Genomic DNA, 13,704 nt, shown 5'->3' with positions numbered 1-13,704 from the left:
AGTGTGCCACAGCTAGCCGGGAGGGAGTCTGGGAAAAAGTCTGGAACTGCCTAAGAGGCAAGGGACCATTGTTTTGGGGTGTGCGAGGAAAGGGGATTCAGAGAACTGCCTAAACGAGCTCCAGAGATGGGCAGGAGCCTCAGCCATGAGCGCGGACACCAGAGACTGACATGAAATGCTAAGACTGCTGCTGCAGCCACCAAGAAGCCTGTGTGCGAGCACAGGTCACTATCCACACCTAGCCCACCACTGTCAGGGTTCCGTGATCCAGGGACAACTTCCCTGGAAGAACACAAGCACACCTCAGGCTGTGGCAAGGCCACACCAGCCTCTGCCGCCGCAGGCTCGCCCCGCATTCCGTACCCCTCCCTCCCTCCTGGCCTGAGTGAGCCAGAGCCCCCTAATCAGCCCCTCCTTTAACCCCGTCCTGTCTGAGCGGGGAAGCAGACGCCCTCAGGCGACATACTCACAGAGGCGGGGCCATATGTAAAACTGAACCCCAGGAGCTGTGCAAACAAAGAAGAGAAAGGGAAATCTCTCCCAGCAGCCACAGGAGCAGCAGGTTAAATCTCCACAATCAACTTGATGTGCCCTGCATCTGTGGAATACCTGAATAGACAACGAATCATCCCAAAATCCAGGTGGTGGACTGTGGGAGCAACAGTAGACTTGGGGTTTGCATTCTGCATCTAATTTGTTTCAGGTCTTATGTTTATCTTACTTTAGTATTTCGAGTTTATTATATCATTGGTAGATTTATTGACTTGGTTGCTCTCTTCCTTATTATACATGTATTTTTTTTCCTTTTTCATTTTTAGTGAGTGCATATGTGTATGATTCTTTGTGTGATTTTGTCTGTATAGCTTTGCTTTCACCGTTTGTCCTAGGGTTCTGTCTGTCCATTTTTTGCTTTTTTTTTTAGTATAGTTTTTAGTGCTTGCTGTCATTGGTGATTTGTTTTCTGGTTTGGTTGCTCTCTTCTTTCTTCCTTTCTTTTTCACTTTTTAAATTTTTATTACTTTTTAATTTTTAATAATTTTATTTCTTATTTTAAAACTATTTTATTTATTTATCTTTCTCCCTTTTCTTCTGAGCCGTGTGACTGACAAGGTCTTCATGCTCCAGCCAGGTGTCAGGCCTGTGTCTCTGAGGTGGGAGAGCCAAGTTCAGGATGCTGGTCCACCAGAGACCTCCTGGCTCCACATAATATCAAATGGTGAAAGCTCTCCCAGAGATCTCCATCTCAACACTAAGACCCAGCTCCACTCAATGACTAGCAAGCTGCAGTGCTGGACACCCTATGCCAAACAACTAGAAAGACAGGAACACAACCCCAGACATTAGCAGAGAGGCTGACTAAAATCATAATAAGGTCACAGACACTCCAAAACACACCACTGGATGCAGTCCTGCCACCCAGAAAGACAAGATCCAGGCTCATCCACCAGAACACAGGCACCATTCCCCTCCACCAGGAAGCCTAAACAATCCACTGAACTAAACTTAGCCCCTGGGGGCAGACACCAAAAACAACGGGAACTACAAACCTGTAGCCTGCGTAAAGGTGACCCCAAACACAGTAAGCTAAGCAAAATGAGAAGACAGAGAAACACACAGCAGATGAAGGAGCAAGGAAAAAACCCACCAGACCTAACAAATGAAGAGGAAATAGGCAGTCTACCTGAAAAAGAATTCAGAGTAATAATAGTAAAGATGATCCAAAATCTTGGAAATAGAATGGAGAAAATACAAGAAACATTTAATAAGTACCTAGAAGAACTAAAGAGCAAACAAACAATGATGAACAATAGAATAAATGAAATTAAAAATTCTCTAGAACGAATCAAGAGCAGAATAACTGAGGCAGAAGAACGGATAAGTGACCTGGAAGATAAAACACTGGAAATAACTGCCATAAAGCAGAATAAAGAAAAAAGAGTGAAAAGAATTGAGGCCAGGCTCAGAGACCTCTGGGACAACATTAAACGCACCAACATTTGAAGTATAAGGGTCCCAGAAGAGGAAGAGAAAAAGAAAGGGACTTAGAAAATATTTGAAGAGATTAGAGTTGAAAACTTCCCTAATATGGGAAATGAAATAGTCAATCAAGTCCAGGAATCGCAGGGAGTCCATACATTATAAATCATGGAGAAACAAGCCAAGACACACATTAATCAAACTATCAAAAATTAAATACAAAGAAAAAACACTGAAAGCAGCAAGGGAAAAACAACAAATAACATACAAGGGAATCCCCATAAGGTTAACAGCTGATCTTTCAGCAGAAACTCTACAAGCCAGAAGAGAGTGGCAGGACATAATTAAAGTAATGAAAGGGAAAAACCTACAACCAAGATTACTCTACCCAGCATGGATCTCATTCAGGTTCAATGGAGAAATTAAAACCTTTACAGACAAGCAAAAGCTAAGAGAATTCAGCACCACTAAACCAGCTTTACATCAAATGCTAAAGGAACTTCTCTAGGCAGGAAACACAAGAGAAGGATAAGACCGACAACAACAAACCCCAAACAATTAAGAAAATGGTAATAGGAACATACATATCAATAACTACCTTAAACGTAAATGGATTAAATGTTCCAACCAAAAGACAGAGACTGGCTGAATGGATACAAAAACAAGACCCATATGTATGCTGTCTAAAAGAGACCCACTTCAGACCTAGGGACACATACACACTGAAAGTGAGGGGATTGAAAAAGATATTCCATGCAAATGGAAATCAAAAGAAAGCTGGAATAGCAATTCTCATATCAGACAAAATAGACATTAAAATAAAGACTATTACAAGAGACAAAGAAGGACACTACATAATGATCAAGGGATTGATCCAAGAAGAAGATATAAAAACTGTAAATATTTATGTACCCAACATAGGAGCACCTCAATACATAAGGCAAATGCTAATAGCCATAAAAGGGGAAACTGACAGTAACACAATCATAGTAGGAGACTTTAACACCCCACTTTCACCAGTGCACAGATCATCCAAAATGAAAACAATTAAGGAAACACAAGCTTTAAATGATATATTAAACAAGATGGACTTAATTGATATTTACAGGACATTCCATCCAAAAACAACAGAATACATATTCTTCTCAAGTGTTCATCGAACATTCTCCAGGATAGATCATACACTAGATCACAAATCAAGCTTTGGTAAATTTAAAAAAATTGAAATCATATCAAGTATCTTTTCCAACCACAATGCTATGAGACTACATATCAATTACAGGAAAAAATATGTAAGAAATACAAACACATGGAGGTTAAACAATAACTACTTAATAACCAAGAGATCACTGAAGAAAACAAAGAGGAAACCAAAAAATACCTAGAAACAAATGACAATGAAAACACGATGACCCAAAACCTATGGGATGCAGCAAAAGCAGTTCTAAGAGGAAGTTTATAGCAATACAATCCTACCTCAAGAAACAAGAAACATCTCAAATAAACAACCTAACCTTACACCTGAAGCAATTAGAGAAAGAAGAACAAAAAACCCCAAAGTTAGCAGAAGGAAGGAAATCATAAAGATCAGATCAGAAATAAATGAAAAAGAAATGAAGGAAATGATAACAAAGATCAATAAAACTAAAAGCTGGTTCTTTGAGAAGATAAACACAATTGACAAACCATTAGCCATACTCATCAAGAAAAAAAGGAAGAAGGCTCAAATCAATAGAGTTAGAAATGAAAAAGGAGAGGTAAGAACTGACACTGCAGAAATACAAAGGATCACGAGAGATTACCACAAGCGACTATATGCCAATAAACTGGACAACCTGGAAGAAATGGACAAAATTCGTAGAAAAGCACAACCTACAAGGATTGAATCAGGAAGAAATAGAAAATATAAACAGACCAATCACAAGCATTGAAATTGAAAATGTGATTAATAATCTCCCAACAAAAAGCCCAGGACCACATGGCTTCACAGATGAATTCTATCAAACATTTAAAGAAGCACTAACACCTATCCTTCTCAAACTCTTCCAAAATATAGCAGAGGGAGGAACACTCCCAAACTCATTCTAGGAGGCCACCATCACCCTGATACCAAAACCAGACAAAGATGTCACAAAAAAAGAAAACTACAGGCGAATATCACTGATGAACATAGATGCAAAAATTCTCAACAAAATACTACCAAACAGAATCCAACAGCACTTTAAAAGAATCATACACCATACTCAAGTGGGGTTTATCCCAGGAATGCAAGGATTCTTCAGTATATGCAAATCAATCAATGTGATAAACCATATTAACAAACTGAAGGAGGAAAACCATATGATCATCTCAATAGATGCAGAATTTCAACACAATTCACCACCCATTTATGATAAAACCCTCCAGAAAGTAGGCATAGAGGGAACTTTCCCCAACATAATAAAGGCCATATATGAGAAACTCACAGCCAACATCGTTCTCAATGGTGAAAAACTGAAAGTATTTCCACTAAGATCAGGAAAAAGACAAGGTTGTCCACTCTCGCCACTATTATTAAACATAGTTTTGGAAGTTTTAGCCACAGCAATCAGAGAAGAAAAAGAAATAAAAGGAATCCAAATCAGAAAAGAAGAAGTAAAGCTGTCACTCTTTGCAGATGACATGATACTATACATAGAGAATCCTAAAGATGCTACCAGAAAACTACTACAGCTAATCAATGAATTTGGTAAAGTAGCAGAATACAAAATTAGTGCACAGAAATCTCTTGCATTCCTATACACTAACAATGAAAAATCTGAAAGAGAAATTAAGGAAACACTCCCATTTACCACTGCAACAAAAAGAATAAAATATCTAGGAATAAACCTACCTAAGGAGACAAAAGACCCATATGCAGAAAAGTATAAGACACTGATAAAGAAATTAAAGATGATACAAACAGATGGAGAGATATCCCATGTTCTTGGATTGGAAGAATCAACGTTCTGAAAATGACGCTACTACCCAAAGCAATCTACAGATTCAATGCAATCTCTATCAAAGTACCAGTGGCATTTTTCACAGAACTAGAACAAAAAGTTTCACAATTTGTATGGAAACACAAAAGACCCCGAATAGCCAAAGCAATCTTGAGAAAGAAAAACAGAGCTGGAGGAATCAGGCTCCCTGACTTCAGACTATAATACAAAGCTACAGTAATCAAGACAGTATGGTACTGGCACAAAAACAGAAAGATAGATCAATGGAACAGGATAGAAAGCCCAGATATAAACCCACACAAATATGGTCAACTTATCTTTGATAAAGGAGGCAAGAATATACAGTGGAGAAAAGACAGCCACTTCAATAAGTGGTGCTGGGAAAACTGGACAGCTACATGTAAAAGAATGAAATTAGAACACTCCCTAACACTGTACACAAAAATAAACTCAAAATGGATTAAAGAGTTAAATGTAATGCCAGACACTATAAAAATCTTAGTAGAAAACATGGCAAAACACTCTATGACATAAATCACAGCAAGATCCTTTTTGACCCACCTCCTAGAGAAATGGAAATAAAAACAAACAAATGGGACCTAATGAAACTTAAGAGCTTTTGCATAGCAAAGGAAAACATAAACAAGACGAAAAGACAACCCTCAGAATGGGAGAAAATATTTGCAAATGAAGCAACTGACAAAGGATCAATCTCCAAAATTTACAAGGAGCTCATGCAGCTCAATATCAAAAAAACAAACATCCCAATCCAAAAATGGGCAGAAGACCCAAATAGACATTTCTCCAAAGAAGTTATACAGATTGTCAACAAACACATGAAAGGATGCTCAACATCACTAATCATTAGAGAAATGCAAATCAAAACGACAATGAGATATCACCTCACACTAGCCAGAATGGCCATCATCAAAAAATCTAGAAACAATAAATGCTGGAGTGGGTGTGGAGAAAAGGGAACCCTCTTGCACTATTGGTGGGAATGTAAATTGATACAGCCCCTATGGAGAACAGTATGGAGGTTCCTTAAAAAACTAAAACTAGAACTACCATACGACCCAGAAATCCCACTACTGGGCATATACCCTGAGAAAACCAGAATTCAAAAAGTCATGTACCGCAAAGTTCACTGCAGCTCTATTACAATAGTCAGGACATGGAAGCAACCTAAGTGTCCAGTGACAGATGAATGGATAAAGAAGATGTGGCACATATATACAATGGAATAGTACTCCAACATAAAAGGAAATGAAATTGTGCTATTTGTAGTGAGGTGGATGGACCTAGAGTCTGTCATACAGAGTGAAGTAAGTCAGAAAGAGAAAAACAAAAACCGTATGCTAACACATATATATGGAATCTAAAAAAAAAAAAAAAAGGTCTGAAGCACCTAGGAGCAGGAGAGGAATAAAGACACAGGCATAGAAAATGGACTTGAGGACATGGGGAGAGGGAAGGGTAAGCTTGGACGAAGTGAGAGAGTGGCATGGACATATATACACTACCAAATGTAAAACAGATAGCTAGTGGGAAGCACCTGCACAGCACAGAGAGGTCAGCTCTGTGCTTTTTGACCACCTAGAGTGGTGGGAAAGGGAGGATTGGAGGGAGACCCAAGAGGCAGGAGATATGGGGATATATGTATATGTATAGCTGAATCATTTTGTTATAAAGCAGAAAGTAAGACACCATTGTAAAGCAACTGAACTCCAATAAAGGTTTTATAATAAATAAATAAATAATAAAATAAAATTGATTAAAAAAATAAAACTGTAAATTGCTAAGCACAGCTTAGCTTCACCTCACAAGTTTTAATATGTTTTATTTTCATTATCATTCAGCTAGAAATATTTTACAATTTCCCTTGAAATTTCTTCTTGACTCCTGCGTTATTTAGAAATGTGTTAATTTCTAACTCAGCAGTATGTCTAGAACATCTTTCCATGCAAGTAAACGTAGCTCTACCACATAGTTTTAATGGCTGAATATTATTCTATCATATAACTACACTCTAATGCATTTAACCCATTTTGTTATTGATACTCACTTATGCTGGTTAAATTTTCAGTATTATAAACACTGCTGCAATGAATAACTTTGCGCCTTAGTGCCTTGCAAAATTACACATATAATAAACAAGAGAGACAAAAGTCAAACTCCAGATCTCAGACTCTTAATCTGTCCAATCTTCTGTGGTCATATGTTGAGAAGTAGGAGATTTTAGGCTAAAAGTTTTTAAATCTTTGCAATTCTAGTGACTTCATCGTAAACAAAATTAAAATATAAATCAAAAACTTGAAAGAAATAATTGCATTATAAAAGTTCAATAATGCTTTATGTGTTTTAATCAGGATAGATCAAAGTATGCTACAGAAACAAATCTCAATGACTTAATATAATAAAAGGAGTGGAGGTTCCTCATTAATTACACATATACAACATGCACTGGTGAGGGGTTTGGCTCCACAAAGTCACTCAGTGTGACAGGCTGGCCAGTGGCCACACCCGGCCGAGCCATCACCCAGTGCTTGAGGGCCTGGCCCCTCCCACTGCCTCTTCACTGTGAGCCCAGGATCTCAGGTGCCAAGGGGACAGTATCCACCATGCAGCAAATGTACATAAGTGTGATCTTTCAGGGACCCTTAAACTCTGTAATATGGGGGATGGCTTTTCCAAAATAAACTGCACTTACAGACACCCCCCAAAAATTAACAGTTTCATTTAGTAATTAGCCCAGATTAACAGAGGCTCTATGATCTTTTGATACCACATCAAAAACAAATCATTGCATGTCTAAAAATAAAAAAAATCACTGCATGCCTTCCTGAATCACTACAGCAGGAGACAATAAAGCATGGAAAATTGATACTTGCTCTAAAATTCTTTGACCATAAGTGAAACACTTCACTTCTACCCAAAACCCACTGGCTAGAGCTAAATGAGTAACCCTACCTAACTGCAAGGGGGTTGAAAAATCAGGTCCTCCTAAGCGTTCAGGAAGAAAAGAGAACCGAGTGTGAGTGAGCCCTGGAGTCTACCACAATCTGTTTTTCTGGTCATCAAGTATTCAACTAATTCCTCTTCCGTAAAAACCAACCAATAAGCAAAAATCCCAGAAAACAAACAAAAGATAACAGAACTTCCTCCCCAAGGGAGAAAACATAAAGTAATATCCAGTCGCTGAAGCCAAATCAAACCCCGGTTAGCGGCAATAGTCTTTCCTTCAGTCTTATCTCCTCTTGATCCAGAGCAGCAAAGACAAATTATTTGCTTCCCACTTGCATCCATCATACAGCAGTGGGACAGGGGCAGGTTCAATAAATACTCCCATTCAGAATGTTGAAGAATGGGAAACAAAGAATCACTAGTTCATGGCAATTCTGAATTCCAACTGGGTAGACATTGTGATGTCTGGGGAGGGATGGGGTGAAGTGAGGAGTTCTTGATTACACCCTGATTCTGCCCTCTGGGAGTAGCTCCTTTCTCCATCATTCTGGGGCTCCTGGCTCTGCCCTCCATGTGTTCTCCTTGGCCAAATCTGAAGTGGGAATTGGAGAATACATCCTCCTTGAGACCTGAACAGTTTTCTCAGACCACTTCCTGCTTATAGAGGGTAGGATTTCATTTTCCAACCTGGATGACTTGACAAAATATTATCCCAAGCAAAGGTACTTTCCTTCCCCAGAATACTTTTGATGTTAACCATGAAAAAATTACTCTTTTTTTACCCACACCATTATTAATGGGAAAAATTCAAAACAATCAAAATGTCCAATAATAGATTTATTCAACTATTGTATACCTATAAGGTGTCCAAAATATATTATTAAATAATAGGGATTATGAAATTATGTAGTTGTTTATATGATGTCACTTTTTGCAGATGGGAAGGAAGGAAGGGAGGGAGGGAGGAAGGAAAGAAGGAAGGAGAATAAAGTCTGGAAATCTCTTCACCAAGATTAAGCTCTTTTTAACTATGAAGTAGATTTACTTGGTTGTTTTAGTTTTGTTTCGTGTATGATGGGGTGTTTTGTTATCTCTTTTGCTGATTTGTACGAGTTAATATTTCCCGGGTAAAGGTGAATTTATTCTGTGAAATTATTTGAATGTAAAGATTGACAAAATCTCAAATTGTAAAAGAGTTTTAAAAATCTCTTCTGCTGCTTGGAATACATTGGCAAAGCCTACTCAACCACCTATGCATGCCTTGGTAATCACATGTGTAAGCAATGTGACAACTTACACAGAAGCAAACGTGTTTTGGGGCCCTAAAGTGACCACATAGAAAGCACGACCATTCTGAGGTAAAGAATTCCCTGCTATCTAGATCTATGTCGTGTGTGTACGTGTGTGTGTGTGTGTGTGTGTGTGTGTGTGTGTGTGTGTGTGTGTGAGAGAGAGAGAGAGAGAGAGAGAGAGGGAGAGAGAGAGAGAGAGAGTGAAAGAGAGAGAAAGAGGTGGGGTGGGGTGGGGAGGAGTAAGAGAGAGAAAGCTTGCACATATTAATATGTGTTTGACATGTTCTTGGAAGCTAGGATCCTGTCATGTACTAAGGGAGAAAGACGGTAGGGGTTGAAGTCAGATTGCAAGTTACATACAGATCAAGCTCCGTTCTTGACGACAGCCTTAATATGGGGCATTCTTTTAACCTGTCCAAGATTCTGTTGTCTCTCTCATAAAATGATGACAACTAATAATTCTTACCTGACAGGGATTTTTTGAGAACCAGGTGAGATGATGCAGTTGAAAACACTTTGCAATCTGTAAATCACCTCACCTAAAGATTTGTGATTTGGTTTCTAATCCTCTTAACAAATAGCACAACACTTGGCACACAGTAGGTACTCAATAAATACTAAAATTGCTTCCTTCTAGCTTCTGGCGGATCTAAATAATGCCGAAGCCGAACAAATAAAATCATGTAACATCAAGTTCTTGATTTTTCTGTTACTGTCCACTCGCTCACCACCCTCCCATCACCAGCTCACACCCTCAGAAATGTTTATGAGAGAAGTCATATGACAAGAGAAGAGATGGAGCAAAATGTGTACAATTTTTTTTAAGTATGTGAGATAATCGAGTAGCATTTGCTGTAAAATGTAGGTGAAATAAAGCATCTATGTGCCACAAATGATTGGGTCTGCCTCAATCCATTCCCTTAGATGAATCCATGAACTGCTTTCAATTCTTGGCTCCATTGAGCTACAGCGGTGTCCAAACTGAAATACTGCTACTACCTTCAATAGGCACAGAGGATGGAAAAGCCATTTCTTCAATGAGAATTTGGTAGGAAATCGTTTCTTTATGCCTCCTGCTCCCCCTCGAGTGGCTTCCAGCTTTCAAAAGGAAAGGGGACTCCTCCTGTAATTTGTCCAAACCAAGGTATCTTGAGATGACAGATAATACACAATTTGCTTCTCAGAAATAGAGTCCTATCTCAGGAGTTCTGAAGGAGGAACAACTGAATTGACTTGCGAGAAGTCCAAAGAGAAAAAGCTTTCCAATCTCCCAGCAGCACAGGAAAAACTATTTAACTTATTGCAAAGCCTGAGTCCTATCACAGGTCATAGTTGAGGCTCATTTCAAAGGCAATTCATAACTTATTCTAATTTGATTGACTTTTCTAAGTTTTTAGATATGGATTTTGACTCCAGGTCTGAGTGTGCTCACAAAAATGGTGGAAAATGAATGAGATCAGCTCTGCATCTTGCAACACAGCATCAGTTCTTTTTTTGTTGTTAACATTGTTATTTTGAGATAATTGTAGATTCATATGGACTTGAAAAAATAATACAGGTATAACCCCTCTTTACTCAGCTTCCCCCAGTGGTAACATCAAAACTGTGGTACAGTTATCACAACCAGGATATTCACATTGATACAATTACCGATCTTAGATTTCCCCAGTTGTGTGTGTGTGTGCATGTGTGTGTGTGTCTATTTCTATGAAATTTTATCACATGTGTAGGTTCATGTATCTACCAGCACTGTCAATATGCCAAATAGTTCTATCACTGCAAGCATCCCTTATGTTGGCCATTTATAACCCCTCCCACATCATTCCTTGTCTCCCTGTAACCTTTTGGGACTGTTTTTTTCTCACTCAGCAAAATTCCCTTTAGATTTTTCCAAGTTGTTTCATGTGTCAATAGCTCGTTTCTTTTTATTGTCAAGCAGTATCCTATTCTATGATGGGTATGTGTCATGGTTTGTTTAACCATTCAGCCATTAAAAAACACCATGGTTGGGCTTCCCTGGTGGCGCAGTGGTTGAGAGTCCGCCTGCCGATGCAGGGGACACGGGTTCGTGCCCTGGTCCGGGAAAATCCCACATGCCGCGGAGCGGCTGGGCCCGTGAGCCACGGCCGCTGAGCCTGCGCGTCCAGAGCCTGTGCTCCGCAACGGGAGAGGCCACAACAGTGAGAGGCCCGTGTACCGCAACAAACAAACAAACAAAAAAAACCATCATGGTTGTCTCCCACTTCGGGGTATTAAAAATAAAATTGCTATGAACATTCAGTACAGATTTTTGTGTGAACATAAATTTTCATTTCCCTGGGATAAATGTCCAAGGGTGCAACTGTTGGGCCGTATCCTAATTACATGTTGAGTTTTATTTTTAAAAGTTGCAGAACTGTTTTCAGAGTTCATACACCAACAATGTATGAATGATCCAGTTTCTCTGCATCATTTGGTGTTGTCACTATTTTTTATTTTACGCATTCTTCTAGATATGTAGTGATATCACATTGCAGTTTCCATTTGCATTTCCCCAATGGCTAATAATACTGAATGTTTTTCACATGTGCTTATTTGCTCTGTCTTTCATTCCTGTTTCTCTTTTCTTACCTTCCTGTGGGTTGCTCGAGAATTATTTTAGGATTCCATCTTGACTCAATATTGTGTTTTTACATATAATTTTGTGTATAGTTTGTTGTGGTTGCTCTACGTGTTCATAGTATAGGTATAGATGCAGATATAGATACAGGTATATAGATATCTTAGTCTACTGGTATCAATGTTATGCCACTTAAACTGAAGTGTGCAAACCTTACTTTTATTTAAGTTCCTTTACCTAGCCCACTTTTAAATATCATGTCTTGAGTACAGTGTTATAATTTGTGTTTCAATGATTACATATGACTTAATAAAACTCACAAGAAGGTTAGTCTATTTTACTTACCCACCTATCTGTTTGTTCCACTCTTATTTCTTCCACCCTAATGCTGCAAGATTCTTTCTTCCATAATTTCCTTTCTGTTTGAAGAAACTTTTAGCCATTCTTTAAGGATAATTTTGCTAGTGGCATTTTTATTATTGTTCTTCCATCTTAGAATGTCTCTATTTCCCCTTCGTTTCTGAAGAATAGTTTCACTGAATATGGAATTCCTGGTTAACAGTTATTTTATTTTCACCACTTTAACAATATTATGACATTTCTTTGCAGCCTCCATAGTTTCAAATGAAAAATCCAATGTCATTCAAATTAATGTTCTCCTATAGATCATTTTTCTCCAGTTGCTTTAAAGAATTTTTTTTTGATCCCCTTTACCCATTCCTCCCACCCCACCCCCATCCCATGCCTGGCAACCACTAACCTGTTCTCTGTTTCTATGAGCCTAACTTTTTTTTTAATATTCCACATGTAAGAGAGATGATATAGTATTTGTCTTTCTCTGACTTATTCCACTTGGCATAAATGTCCTTGATGTCCATCCATGTTGTCACAAGTGGCAAGATTTCATTCCTTTTTATGGCTGAGTAATATTCCATTATATATATACCACATCTTTATCCATTCATCCACTTATGAACACTTAGATTGTTTCCATAATTTTGGCTATTGTAAATAACACTGCAGTGAACACTGGGGTGCATATATCTTTTTGACATAGCATTTTTGTTTCCTTCAGATATATTCCCAGAAGTGGAATTACTGGATCACATGGTAGTTCTATTTTTAGTTTTTTGAGAAACCTCCATACCATTTTCCATAGAGACTGAACCAATTTATATTCCCACCAATAGTGCTCAGGGGGTCCCTTTTCTCTACATCCTCCATCCTCACCAACACTTGTAATTTCTTCATTTTTTTTAAAAATAGCCATTCTAACAGCTGTGAGACAATATCTTATTGTGGTTTTGATTTGTAGTTCCCTGATGAATAGTGATGTCGAGCATCTTTTCGTGTACCTGTTAGCCATCTGTGTATCTTCTTTGGAAAAATGTCTATTCAGATCTTCTGTCCATTTGTAAACTGTATTTTTTTTTTTTTTTTTTTTGGCTATTGAGTTGTATGAGTTCTTTATATATTTTAGATGTTAACCCCTTATCAGATATATAATTAGCAAAGGTTTTCTCCCTTGTAGTAGGTTGCCTTTTTATTTTGGTAATTTTTCCTCTACTACACAGAAGCTTTTTAGTTTGATGTAGTCCCACTTTATTTTTGCTTTTGTTGCTTTTACTTTTGGTGTCAAATTCAAAAAGTCATTACAAGGCCTATGTCAAGGAGCTTACTGCCTATGTTTTCTTCTAGGAGTTTTATGGTTTCAAGTCTTATATTCAAGTCTTTAATCTGTTTTGAATTAACTTTGTGTATGGTGTAAGATAGTGGTCCACAGTTTCATTCTTTTGCATGTGGCTGTCCAGTCTTCTCAACACCATTTATTGAAGAGACTGTCTTTTCCCTATTGTATATTCCTGGCTCCTTAGTCATAAATTAATTAACC

Source organism: Pseudorca crassidens, chromosome 16 (genome assembly GCF_039906515.1).
Source record: "Pseudorca crassidens isolate mPseCra1 chromosome 16, mPseCra1.hap1, whole genome shotgun sequence".
Classification (NCBI taxonomy): domain Eukaryota; kingdom Metazoa; phylum Chordata; class Mammalia; order Artiodactyla; family Delphinidae; genus Pseudorca; species Pseudorca crassidens.
Note: the sequence above shows the minus strand (reverse complement) of the source record.